This window comes from Oryzias latipes, chromosome 11 (genome assembly GCF_053564925.1).
Source record: "Oryzias latipes strain Hd-rR chromosome 11, Olatipes_Hd-rR_3.1".
Taxonomy (NCBI): domain Eukaryota; kingdom Metazoa; phylum Chordata; class Actinopteri; order Beloniformes; family Adrianichthyidae; genus Oryzias; species Oryzias latipes.
The window spans coordinates 24,181,085-24,194,672 of NC_136247.1; the positions used below are offsets into that span (position 1 = coordinate 24,181,085).

General features: G+C 39.7%; 1 long non-coding RNA gene and 1 other non-coding gene across 2 annotated transcripts; both read right to left on the minus strand.

Moving 5' to 3' along the window:
• Positions 1 to 4,664: 4,664 nt before the first annotated feature.
• LOC101158117 (uncharacterized) lies at positions 4,665 to 7,693 on the minus strand. The gene is made up of 3 exons (XR_013659182.1): positions 7,513 to 7,693; positions 6,379 to 6,489; positions 4,665 to 6,030 (listed from the first exon to the last, which is right to left on the minus strand). It is a non-coding gene; the product is annotated as an uncharacterized LOC101158117 (long non-coding RNA).
• Positions 7,694 to 9,171: 1,478 nt separating this feature from the next.
• On the minus strand, positions 9,172 to 11,999 carry LOC105355038 (uncharacterized). Its single transcript, XR_013659181.1, has 3 exons — positions 11,820 to 11,999; positions 11,091 to 11,201; positions 9,172 to 10,544 (listed from the first exon to the last, which is right to left on the minus strand). It is a non-coding gene; the product is annotated as an uncharacterized LOC105355038 (transcript).
• Between the last annotated feature and the right edge of the window lie 1,589 nt (positions 12,000 to 13,588).

A 13,588-nucleotide genomic window follows, 5' to 3' on the forward strand; every position in this document is an offset into this window, starting at 1 on the left:
GTAAAATTGTTGTGTTATCTAAACCCTGGTTTAATATTCCCTTTTTTTGGATGACAAAAGCTGCAGAAATTGTTAAAAAAAATTAGCTTTAGTTTAAAAAAGGTTTCTCATGACATCCTTTTTATTACATACTGTATGTTAGTAAATTCCTAAACTAAGCTATAATATAAGGACTGAATTAGATTAATTGTAGAAGAAAAGCTCTCAATACAAACAAATCTGAGTTTTACAAAATCTAAAATCATCATAAAATATCAAATTTTCAGTTCTGTCAGGCATCACTGCTACTCTGTCAGCTTTACAAACAACAGTGTTCTCTGTGACATTTCAAAATTGCTCTACATCCTCAACATTTCGATGTTTGCTGTGTTCCCCATGGCTGCTCAATTAAACAACACCACTGTAAACACCAGCTGTGCTCGCTATGGGTTTTCACTCCCCAGAGGGATGAATAAAGTCAAGCATTCTGGTTTGCCCTGTCCAGGGGGGAGCTGGGGCCGAGTCCCGTGGGTGCTGGCCTCCTGTGCCTGGCGGCCTCTCTCCATGCAGGGAGAGGGATCCCTGAGTTCTTTGGCAAGACCATGAGCCGAGGATCACATCTCATCTGAGCTTGGAGGTGACTGTGTCCCTGTGGTGTGGGTTCTGGTCCTATAGCCCCTGAGCGCCGGCCTTCTCCAAACTTCCAACTGTGGGTGAGCCTGGTCGGGCCATGTTTACAACACTCCTTGTTGACCCCCACTTCTCTTGGCGGTCCCTGCCTTGCTCTCTCCTGGACTAACCGTGGGCCGGGTGTGGGTGGGTGGTTTCGTGGAGCGGGTCTCCCTTGGGGGGGGGGGATGCTCAGAACACCTGGGTGGTGTTGGGCTGCTCATCTTCTCTCCTGGGGCGGGGCCCCACGTTGGGCCCTCCTGGCACGGTGGGTGTGTGTGTGGGGGGGGGGGTGCTGCTCTTCTTGGACGTGAGCTTGCACTCTCTGTGCCCCTTTGCATTCCTTCTCTCTGGCATTGGGGCCCCTGTTGCAGTCCTGCTGGCCCTGGCCTGCCTGGGTTGTGGATGTCATTACCCAGTGGGCGGTTTTTCTCTGTTTGCTATACCGTGTGGGTGTTGGGGGGGTGACTGGGTACTCTCCCTCCTCCCTTTTACATTCCATCATCATTCCACCTCAGAAGAACATATACACTCACTCGAGCACAGTTGCTATCAAACCTTTGCACAGTTTCAGTGACTGAATCAAATGTTTCACATGTTAGTCTGAATGCATAAGTGCACTTTAATGTTTTATCCAATTAGCAGCGTTTGTGTTCTGATTAGTGTGATCTGCCATCACCTAAAAGAAGAAAATAACAAAAGTTGGTGCTATTCTTGTGCCAAATTGACCAGATTTGTCTGCCTTTTGCTTGTCCGCCACCAGAGAGAGCTGTTGATCTGTTCATCTGCAAAAAAAATTTCAGAAAAAGCTGTAAAATAGGGGTTGTCTATGGATAACTGTGAGAAATGGGTAAAGTTTATTTTTTAATTAATACAAAACTGATTTTGTGAAGAATAGTTAGAAACTGCCTTTAACTTTTATTACACTAATGGTTTAAACTTAATTCACTGAGCATGTATTGTCATCTCAAAATTATATTACATTTGAAGAAAGCACAGCCAAACTATTGTTCTAACAGTTTCTTCCCATACTCCCTCTTTTCTGTGCATGTGTTTTCTGCTGAGCAGACCTCAGACTTATCTTCACTTTAGCCTTGGAGGTTCTCTCCAGCAGTAACCTGTGGGCGTGTTTTTCACACGAGGTCCATCGGACGATCTTCTGAAAATGCAAATGCAGGGTTTTTATACCAAAGCCCATCCCTGAGCTCGTTGGTTCGGACTTTGAATGCACCATGTTCATCTGTCTGTCCCCTTCGTGTTTGTGCGAAGTAAAACCTCCACAAAAGCTAAGTAACTGTCTCTGAGTCATTATTCATTATTTCTGTGTGCAAGAAACTGACGGGTACGAACCTAAAATTTAATACAGTCCTTTCTAGAGAATCCAGTTTCTTCACAGATTTAAAAAGCAAAAATTTGAAATCAAAAGCACAAGATTTTGTTGAAAAACTCCAGGGAAATTCTCAGAAGATTCTTCCTATTCTGGTTTTATATTACATATTAAATAATCCATATAAAGACTAAGAAAATGAACACAATTTATAGATGGGTTAATATTTATGTATTTTACCAAACCGAATCAAAAATATTACCAATTGACATGTCACAATTTTTTGGATTTTGTAATTTAAATATTCAACAGTTTAAAATGCTTTCTTGGTATTTGGTTTCTTCCTGGCACCAGAGCTCCACCCAAAGGTAGAATCCAGGTTGGAGATTTGTTCCCAGGGAGAAATAAAGAAGCTTAATTATTATTAATGCACAGCAGGTACATTACAGGTAAAGTGTAGAAACCAGAGAACTTAACAGGTAATTTGGGGCGATTAGACAAGAACTGAGAGAGGACCGGTGCTTTTCTAAGTGCAGCTTTTGTATCTTTAGGTCATGCTTTGTGTTTAGCTATGTTTTCAGGTTTTTGGTTTCACACAAATCACGTCACAGCAGTGTCAGCTTTCAGTCATTCAGAGAGGGACTCTGTAGGTCAATGAACCCACTGTCTATTTAAGGGCTTTTTTTTTCTTGTGTTTCCCCTTTATTCAAAGTTTCCTTTCGTCATAAAATGTTCTTATCATGTATGAGGTCATTGTTTGAACATTTTAAGTTTCTGCCACATCCTTTCTCTCTCATGGATGGATGGATGGATGGCTAGATGGATGGCCTTTTTCTCTTATTCTGCAGTCCTGCACAGCCATCGTTAATAACAGTATAAGCCCTGACAGGACTACACAAAGGTTGTGAGACAATGACCCATTTTTTAAAAGTCCTTCAAAAAAATGGTTCCGCAGGTTTTTCGGTTGTCCGAGGCCGTGGAGGAGCGTAGACAGTTGACGCTGTACCCTAAAAAGGGGGCACAGGCTTGAAAATGGAACGTACCATTGTCGTACATGTGGTAAGTGTCTCATGAAGTATTTGTAAGGCTAACGGAAGCTACACACATTTATTAAGTACCGGTGCTGCTGTCATACGGTGAAATTACGCCGCACTCATGTCGATGGTAAGGTGTGAATACTGTCGCTTACTGACCACACGCAAAAGCTGCACGCAAGGAGTGTGCACGTGATAAATAAGTGCCTGTAGGCTGTTGAGAAAAAAAAGTGCATTTATTCAAAGTCTTTGAGTTTACTTTAAACATATTATCATACTATATCATAGAAATGCTAAATGTTTTTTTTAATTCAGTCAAAGTCTTAACTTCGTAGAATTATTAGACACTGTATTTATTGTCTGTTTTTTTATGTGGAAACCAAGTGTGCAGATATTTGTCTGCAGCTTCATGCAGCGGTTTCAAAACAAACCCAGCTCTGACATCATCTCCTGACTGAAGGCGGCAAGTGTGCAGCTGTGGAGAAAGGCTAAACTTTGCATGTGTGTGTTTGGATTTCTATATATATATCTATAAATATATATATTGGGTAGATCTCATTAGATCTCTACGTTTTAGACTCTTGAGCTTTTTCGATTCTTGTGGTACGTCTGGAAAAATAGGTACAAACTGAAGGCATTTTTACAGAAAAAGTTTCTCATTGTCCCAATTTCCTTATTTCTAACAGTCAGGCTGTAGGTGAGCAGCACTATCGGGCTCCTTCTGCAGTCTGTGTACTGACAGCACTTCATCTCCCAGCACACCCAGTGTGCACTTCCTGCTTGTCACAAACCTGACTGTCACTCACTCAATCAACCACAACATACTTAAGCACTGCACTGAGCTGAGCCCAGTGTGAAGTATTGTTTGTGGCACTCTGCCGTCATTACCGAGCGTTGTATCTGGATCTGATCTTCTGTTTTCTGACTCTGTTTGCCTGCCCCGACTCTCGCATGGATCCTGAATACCCCCAGTCTCTGCTCTGATGAACTTGTTGCCTGTTATTAACCCCTGCCTGACCCTGATTTAGCTTTGTGGACTTTTAGCTGAGCTAATAAAACTCCTGCATTTGGATCCAGCCGTCTGCCTGTTCTTGTGACAGTGTGAGCAGGATTTGGGGCGGTCAAAAGAAAAAAAAAGACAAATACGAACAACATGCCTTCCTCTCACCAGCTTCAGCCTCACATTTTTTCAAACTGGCTGTGATCTCCAAACGTCTGTTTGAGGTGAAATGGCTCAAATCAGTTTGGTAAGGAAGCTCTGTCAGCTGTGCCAAAAAACACGGTTGTCATGTGTCACCATGAGGAAATCAGGAGACGATTCCTTCTGGTACCACAGAGTTTATAACAGCATAATTATTATTCCAAGTGACTTGTTACCTAATGAAATTGAGCTCATTGTAGTTTAAAAAGAAAAAATGATCCCATGAATGCTGCAGCAGTGAAGAATCAGCTGAACAACAGCAAACTCCTTCAAAGACGAGTCTGTATTTTTTCATCCTTTCTTGTCCCTGCTTTAGACCGTATTTGAAGCTGATGATGTTTAAATTAATGTTTATTTAATTCAATAAAACAAATAATAATCCACATGTTAAATTGTTCAGTAAAATTAAAATAAAAAGACCTGAATTTACATGAATCTTCACACAGAATGGGGATTAAGAATAATGATAAACTTTATTTGCATAGCACCTTTCAAGATAAAAACCACAAAGTGCCACACAGTAAAACAGGACAAAACATTACAAAACACAGTAAAACACAGAATATACAAAATAATTAAGAAAAAGCAATTTTAAAAAGATCTGAGGCTGAGAGGAAGGAAGTTCCAGAGCGATGGAGCCACGGCTACAAATGCTCCGTCACCTTTAGTTTTTAGCCGGGTTCTCTTAACAACCAGCAGACCCTGGTCACATGATCTCAGGGACCTGCTGGGAGTGTATGGCTGCAAAAAGTCTCTTATATAGAAAATGCACTCGGAAACGGATGGGGAGCCAGTGCAGTGGGATTAATAGCGGGGTGATGTGTGAAAACTTGGATGAATTGGTTAAAAGCCTTGCAGCAGCGTTCTGGACAACCAGTTCTAGAGATTTTTTTTGCTTAGACAAGAGTAGATGGAGTTGCAGTAATCAAGACGAGAAGATGTAAAAGCGTGGATTAGCATCTCTATCTTAGAACGCAACACAATTGGACTCAGTCATGTTTTTAAGATGACAAAAACAAGAACGAACAAGTGACAAGACAGGGGATAAAACCGGGTCTAGAGTCACCCTGAGGTTCCTGGCAGATGACTTGATGAACGGGACTGAGCCACTTGACTATCTGGTGGGAGGCAACTGTCAGGAGCACCGACTAGAAAGTCAGTTTTGGCTTCATTTAGCTGGAGAAAGTTATTATTCATCCAACATTTGACTGAATCCAGACACCTGCATAAAATCTTTATTCTAAAAACATCCTGGGCTTTAAAAGACACATAAAGCTGTTTATTATTAACATAGAAACGGCTGGAGTCACTTAAAACAACATGTTCTCTGTTCTAATTACAACATTTGCTTTATGAAGAGAACAATTATTCAATCAAGTTGAGACCTTTATGTTTATTAGATTCAGATACAGTTGAGTACAAGAGTACCCGTGACAGTTAAAGCAAGTTTTTATTCCCCACACACGTCATTCTTTATCTTTTATCTGTGTGTTAATATGTAAATTTTATTTCATTTATGCAGATTTCTTTGACAGACACTCAGATCAAGCAGTAATGCATGATTTTTGGGTTAAAATCCTCCTATTATTTTCATATTTACAGCTGCCAGAAGCCCCACAGAGAGGACAGGAGGCCGCTGAGGAGCGCCGCCATCAGAGGCAGCTGCACGGATGTGGCTCCGTTGCAAAGGTCTGCGGTGCAGCAGGAGTAGACGGCGGTGTAACCAGCACCGAGGAGCGTGCCGGCTAAGGTTGCGTTGCACAGGAATGAGTTCACGCATCCACGAGTGTAAAGTGCCACCTTGTCTGTAGAATCAAACTCTGGAAAAGGAAATATAAACTTTATTAATAAGTGGTTTCAGAGTTAAAAGTTGGTTTTATGTTCACTTCTGTTCAATCTTTGAGTTTAGCTTTTGATGTCATTTTATTTCCCTTTAAAAAGTAAGTTTCTTTAAATTAAAATGTGACTCAAATACTTTCTAAGAAAAAAAAAGATTTGATTTTAGCTTTATTATAGCTTTCTTTTATTTAAAACCTAACTTTATATAAACAAAACAAAAAACAGTGACTCAAATACTTTCTAAGAAAAAAATGGATAATCTTCCATCTTTTTGCAGCATTTGAGTTAATAAAGGACAAAAGTATAGAAATGAGTTCAGGTTTTCTTACTAGTTTTCCCAAAGTAGCACTGATCAGTTGTATCACTGCAGTTGACATTTTTTTGGCTAAAGCAGGAGCCAAATATGTCAATGCTGCACTGACGACAGGTCAGAGAGCTTGCTGTTGGAACAAAAAACAGAACAGTTACTTCAAACTAGAAGGAGATTCTTTTCCAGAAGGAAATGCAGGGTTGAACGCCATATTGCTGAATGATAAGGGGACTTTATGGGTAATAATTGGAAAAAATAAATACATAAAATAAGACCATAAATGAAGCAAAAACAGCACAATAACAAAAAATATGTTTATTTTAATGAAAAATGCCAGAGCTGGGTTGAGCTGGTGCGAGCTTCTGCACCAAGCATTCTCCATGTATTTCAATGGAGGCAGAAATCCTGGAATATCTTGAAAAGTTCCAGGATTGGAAGAACCAAAAGTCATAGCTGGGAAAAAGCTGAACATTTTAATAGCTGAATGGTTAAACTGGCAGAAAAATTGGAGAAGAAGTTAAGTGCCAAAATGGCGGAAAATATTTCAATATTCAATTTAATTCTGTCATGGTTTGAGTTTGTTTTGTCTTGGTTTTTGCTTTAGTTCTTGTTCTGTCTTGTTTGGTTCTGTTTCCTGTTTTATTTTGAAAGGTTTCCTGTCTTGTCATGTTTCTTGAGTTTTACTTCCTTTGTCTCAATTTGTCCTGATCATGTTCACCTGTGTCTTGTCTCCCCTGCCTGTATTTAATTCTCGTCTCTCCCTTCCTCTTGTGCTGGTCCATTACCTTTCGTCATGGTGTTCATGTCTCCATGTTTCTAGCCACGCCACAGTAAGTTTTGTTTTGTAATCCTGCTCGGCAGCACCTTTTGTTTGTTTGTTTATTAAACCCTCTAGTCCCTGAACCATGTGCCTCCGCCTCTGCGTCTGGGTCCTACCGGCTCTCGAGCCTCCCCCCGCACATGACAAATTCAATTCAATTTTATTTGATTAGCCCAAATTCACAACAGTCGTCTCAATGGGCTTACTTGAAAAAGTAAAACATAAAATCAAAAGGATCCTGAATAACTACAATTCAAAAGGGAAATACTAAATTGATATGAATAAAAGAGAAACAGGAAAACAATGGGTTGATCATAATTGGTCTGAACTCACCTGCTGCAATGACCACAACCAGCAAAATGAGAGATCTCCAGCAGTTCATTTTTTTTTTTCTCCTTTCACAAAAAAGTTTCCCGAATTTAAAAAGTGGAACAGCCTCCTGGAAAGGAAGCTTCTGTCAGGTGTGCAGCTCTGGACAACGAGGACAATCCCGGAGAGCTGACAGGTCGGTATATATGCTCCAGACAGAGGAGGAAGTAGAGCATCACTGGGTAAACACGCCCTCCAACCCCTCAAGGAAAGTCGGTCAACTTGTTGAACGACTGTGACCAGACAAAAAAGAAAGTGACAAAAAATGTTACTGGAAGTCGTCCATGTGGAGGTGTCTGGAGGGCCCCTGTTGGAATTCAAAATGCTCAACTTCATGGTTGTTCAACCCGTTTGATAAAAGCTGAACAACGTTTTGAAACAATTTCAGAAAATGCTTCAGATCATTTCCCAAAAACATCTTAATCTACTACAAATGTTGAAAATTTAAAACGTCCAGAGAGAAAAAATATTCAGTTAAGCTGAGGCCTTTATGTTTATTAGATTCAGAAACAGTTGGGAACAAGAGAAATCGTGACAGTTTAAACAGATTTCCCTCTTCACACACGTCATTCTTTATCTTTTATCTGTGTGTTTGACAGACACTCAGATCTAGTTGAGTTAAAATCCTCCTATTATTTTCATATTTACAGCTGCCAGAAGCCCCACAGAGAGGACAGGAGTCTGCTCAGGAGCGTCCCCATCAGAGGAAGCTGCAAGGATGTGGCTCTGTTGCAAAGGTCTGCGGTGCAGCAGAAGACGCCGGTGTAACCAGCACCCATGACGGTGCCGGCTAAGGTTACATTGCACAGGAATTAGTGTGAGCTGAGCCCAGTGTGAAGTATTGTTTGTGCCACTCTGCCGTCATTACCGAGCGTTTTATCTGGATCTGATCTTCTGTTTTCTGACTCTGTTTACCTGCCCCATCTCTCGCCTGGATCCTGACTACCCCCAGTCTCTGCTTTGAACTTTTTGCCTGTTATTAACCCCTGCCTGACCCTGATTTAGCTTTGTGGACTTTTAGCTGAGCTAATAAAACTCCTGCATTTGGATCCAGCCGTCTGCCTGTTCTTGTGACAGTGTGAGCAGGATTTGGGGCGGTCAAAAGAAAAAAAAGACAAATACGAACAACATGCCTTCCTCTCACCAGCTTCAGCCTCACATTTTTTCAAACTGGCTGTGATCTCCAAACGTCTGTTTGAGGTGAAATGGCTCAAATCAGTTTGGTAAGGAAGCTCTGTCAGCTGTGCCAAAAAACACGGTTGTCATGTGTCACCATGAGGAAATCAGGAGACGGTTCCTTCAGGTACCACAGAGTTTATAACAGCATAATTATTATTCCAAGTGACTTGTTCCCTAATGAAATTGAGCTCATTGTAGTTTAAAAAGAAAAAATGATCCCATGAATGCTGCAGCAGTGAAGAATCAGCTGAACAACAGCAAACTCCTTCAAAGACGAGTCTGTATTTTTTCATCCTTTCTTGTCCCTGCTTTAGACCGTATTTGAAGCTGATGTTTAAATTAATTATTTAATTCAATAAAACAAATAATAATCCACATGTTATTGTTCAGTAAAATTAAAATAAAAAGACCTGAATTTACATGAATCTTCACACAGAATGGGGATTAAGAATAATGATAAACTTTATTTGCATAGCACCTTTCAAGATAAAAACCACAAAGTGCCACACAGTAAAACAGGACAAAACATTACAAAACACAGTAAAACACAGAATATACAAAATAATTAAGAAAAAGCAATTTTAAAAAGATCTGAGGCTGAGAGGAAGGAAGTTCCAGAGCGATGAAGCCACGGCTACAAATGCTCCGTCACCTTTAGTTTTTAGCCGGGTTCTCTTAACAACCAGCAGACCCTGGTCACATGATCTCAGGGACCTGCTGGGAGTGTGTGGCTGCAAAAAGTCTCTTATATAGAAAATGCACTCGGAAACGGATGGGGAGCCAGTGCAGTGGGATTGATAGCGGGGTGATGTGTGAAAACTTGGATGAATTGGTTAAAAGCCTTGCAGCAGCGTTCTGGACAACCAGTTCTAGAGATTTTTTTTGCTTAGACAAGAGTAGATGGAGTTGCAGTAATCAAGACGAGAAGATGTAAAAGCGTGGATTAGCATCTCTATCTTAGAACGCAACACAATTGGACTCAGTCATGTTTTTAAGATGACAAAAACAAGAACGAACAAGTGACAAGACAGGGGATAAAACCGGGTCTAGAGTCACCCTGAGGTTCCTGGCAGATGACTTGATAAACGCGACTGAGCCACTTGACTATCTGGTGGGAGGCAACTGTCAGGAGCACTGACTAGAATCTCAGTTTTGGCTTCATTTAGCTGGAGAAAGTTATTATTCATCCAACATTTGACTGAATCCAGACACCTGCATAAAATCTTTATTCTAAAAACATCCTGGGGTTTAAAAGACACATAAAGCTGTATATGATTAACATAGAAACGGCTGGAGTCACTTAAAACATGTTCTCTGTTCTAATTACAACATTTGCTTTATGAATACAACTTAGAGAACAATTATTCAATCAAGTTGAGACCTTTATGTTTATTAGATTCAGATACAGTTGAGTATAAGAGTACCCGTGACAGTTAAAGCAAGTTTTCATTCCCCACACACGTCATTCTTTATCATTTATCTGTGTGTTAAATATGTAAATTTTATTTCATTTATGCAGATTTCTTTGATAGACACTCAGATCAAGCAGTCATGCATGCTTGTTGGGTTAAAATCCTCCTATTATTTTCATATTTACAGCTGCCAGAAGCCCCACAGAGAGGACAGGAGGCCGCTGAGGAGCGCCGCCATCAGAGGCAGCTGCACGGATGTGGCTCCGTTGCAAAGGTCTGCGGTGCAGCAGGAGTAGACGCCGGTGTAACCAGCACCGAGGAGCGTGCCGGGTAAGCTTATGTTGCACAGGCTAGAGCCCACACATCCACGAGTGTAAAGTGCCACCTTGTCTGTAGAATCAAACTCTGGAAAAGGAAATATAAACTTTATTAATAAGTGGTTTCAGAATTTAAAGTTGGTTTTATGTACACTTCTGTTCAATCTTTGAGTTTAGCTTTTGTTGTCATTTTATTTCCCTTTAAAACGTAACTTTCTTTAACCCTTGTGCTATCTTAGATGACCTCACCCTTACATTGACGTGTTCTCCCTACCATGACAAAGGTGGATAAAGATGGAAAGATTTCATGTAATCCATGGACACCAGTGAAGATCACAAATCATTGAAGAAAAAAGGTTCAGAGCACTGTCTAGTGGGTCCAGATGACCCAACTCCCAATGTTACAGTGCCTAAGATAGCACACATTAAAATGTGACTCAAATACTTTCCAAGAAAAAAAAGATTTGATTTTAGCTTTATTATAGCTTTCTTTCTTTAAAAATTAACTTTATATAAACAAAACAAAAAACAGTGACTCAAATACTTTCAAAAAAAAACGGATCAACTTCCATCTTTTTGCAGCATTTGAGTCAATAAAGGACAAAAGTATAGAAATGAGTTCAGGTTTTCTTACTAGTTTTCCCAAAGTAGCACTGATCAGTTGTAGAATTGCAGTCGACATTTTTTTGGCTAAAGCAGGAGCCAAATATGTCAATGCTGCACTGACGACAGGTCAGAGAGCTTGCTGTTGGAACAAAAAAAAACAGAACAGTTACTTCAAACTAGAAGGAGATTCTTTTCCAGAAGGAAATGCAGAGTTGAACGCTATATTGCTGAATGATAAGGGGACTTTATGGGTAATAATTGGAAAAAATAAATACATAAAATATGACCATAATTGAAGCAAAAACAGCACAATAACAAAAAATATGTTTATTTTAATGAAAAATGCCAGAGCCGGGTCTTAAACCAGCGAGTTTCTGCACCAAGGATTCCCCATGTATTTCAATGGAGGCAGAAATCCTGGAATATCTTGAAAAGTTCCTGGATTGGAAGAACCAAAAGTCATAGCTGGGAAAAAGCTGAACATTTTAATAGCTGAATGGTTAAACTGGCAGAAAAATTGTAGAAGAAGTTAAGTGCCAAAAATGGCAGAAAATACTTCAATATTCAATTTAATTCAATTCAATTTTATTTGATCAGCCCAAATTCACTACAGTTGTCTCAATGGGCTTACTTGAAAAAGTAAAACATAAAATCAAAAGGATCCTGAATAACTAAAATTCAAAAGGGAAATACTAAATTGATATAAATAAAGAGAAACAGGAAAACAATCGGTTGATCATAATTGGTCTGAACTCACCTGCTGCAATGACCACAACCAGCAAAATGAGAGATCTCCAGCAGTTGTTCATTTTTTTTTCTCCTTTCACAAAAAAGTTTTCTGAATCTAAAACGTGGAACGTCGTCCTGGAAAGGAAGCTTCTGTCAGGTGTGCAGCTCTGGACAACAAAGACAATCCCGGAGAGCTGACAGGTCGGTATATATGCTCCAGACAGAGGAGGAAGTAGAGCATCATTGGGTAAACACGCCCTCCAACCCCTCAAGGAAAGTCGGTCAACTTGTTGAACGACTTTGACAGGATAATCAAACAAAAAAGAAAGTGACAAAAAATGTTATTTGAAGTCATCCATGGGGAGGTGTCTGGAAGGCCCCTGTTGGAATTCAATATGCTCAACTTCATGGTTGTTCAACCCGTTTGATAAAAGTTAAACGTTTTGAAACAATTTCAGAAAATGCTTCAAATCATTTCCCAAAAACATCTTAATCTACTACAAATGTTCAAAATTTAAAACGTGCAGAGAGAAAAAATATTCAGTTAAGCCGAGGCCTTTATGTTTAATATATTCAGAAACAGTTGAGAACAAGAGAAATCGTGACAGTTTAAACAGATTTTACTCTCCACACACGTCATTCTTTATCTTTTATCTGTGTGTTTGACAGACACTCAGATCTAGTTGAGTTAAAACCCTCCTATTATTTTCATATTTACAGCTGGCAAAAGCCCCACAGAGAGGACAGGAGGCTGCTCAGGAGTGCCACCATCAGAGGCAGCTGCACAGATGTGGCTCTGTTGCAAAGGTCTGCGCTGCAGCAGAAGAAGACGCCGGTGTAACCAGCACCCATGACGGTGCCGGCTAAGGTTACGTTGCACAGGAATGAGTTCAAACATCCACGATTGTACAGTGCCACCTTGTCTGTAGCATCAAACTCTGGAAAAGGAAATATAAACTTTACTAGAAAATGGTTTCAGAGTTTAACATTGGCTTACGTTCACTTCTGTTCATTCTTTGATTTTAGCTTTTGATGTCATTTTTTTCCGTTTAAAACATAACTTTCTTTAAATAAAATGTGACTCAAATACTTTCTAAAAAAAAAAAAGGATCAACTTCCATCATTTTACAGCATTTGAATCAATAAATGACAAAAGTATAGAAATGAGTTCAGGTTTTTTTATTAGTTTTCCCAAAGTAGCACTGATCAGTTATAGCAATGCAGTCGACATCCTTTGGGAGAAAGCAGGAGCCATAAATGTCAATGATGCACTGACGACAGGTCAGAGAGCTTGCTGTTGGAACAAAACACAAAACAGTTACTTTAAACAAAACATTTCTATAAAATCCTACAGAAATAAACTTAATCTGTCTCTGAAAATAATATGAAGCAAGTACAGTTGTAAGTAAATATATGATAGTTTAAAAATATCTTAAATAGGAATATTAGCTTTTTTAATAGCCTATTTGATGACATGAATGGTGAATAACTGTAAAAATTCTCTTCATAACCAGAAGGTCCTGGTATATTTAGATCAATCCGTACAGAAAAATGAAATTTAACTTTCCATCTGTGCAAAAAAAAAAAAAAAATGTATTTTTGTCTGAACTCACCTGCAGCAATGGCTACAACCAGCAAAAGATGACAGATTTCCAGAATGGTAAATGGTAAATGGCGTATACTTATATAGCGCCTTTCTTCCTACAAGGACAAAGCGCTTTACAGTCACAGACCCATTCACCCAAGCACACACACATTCACACACTGGTGGCGGCTCCGCTGCCAAACACAGAGGCA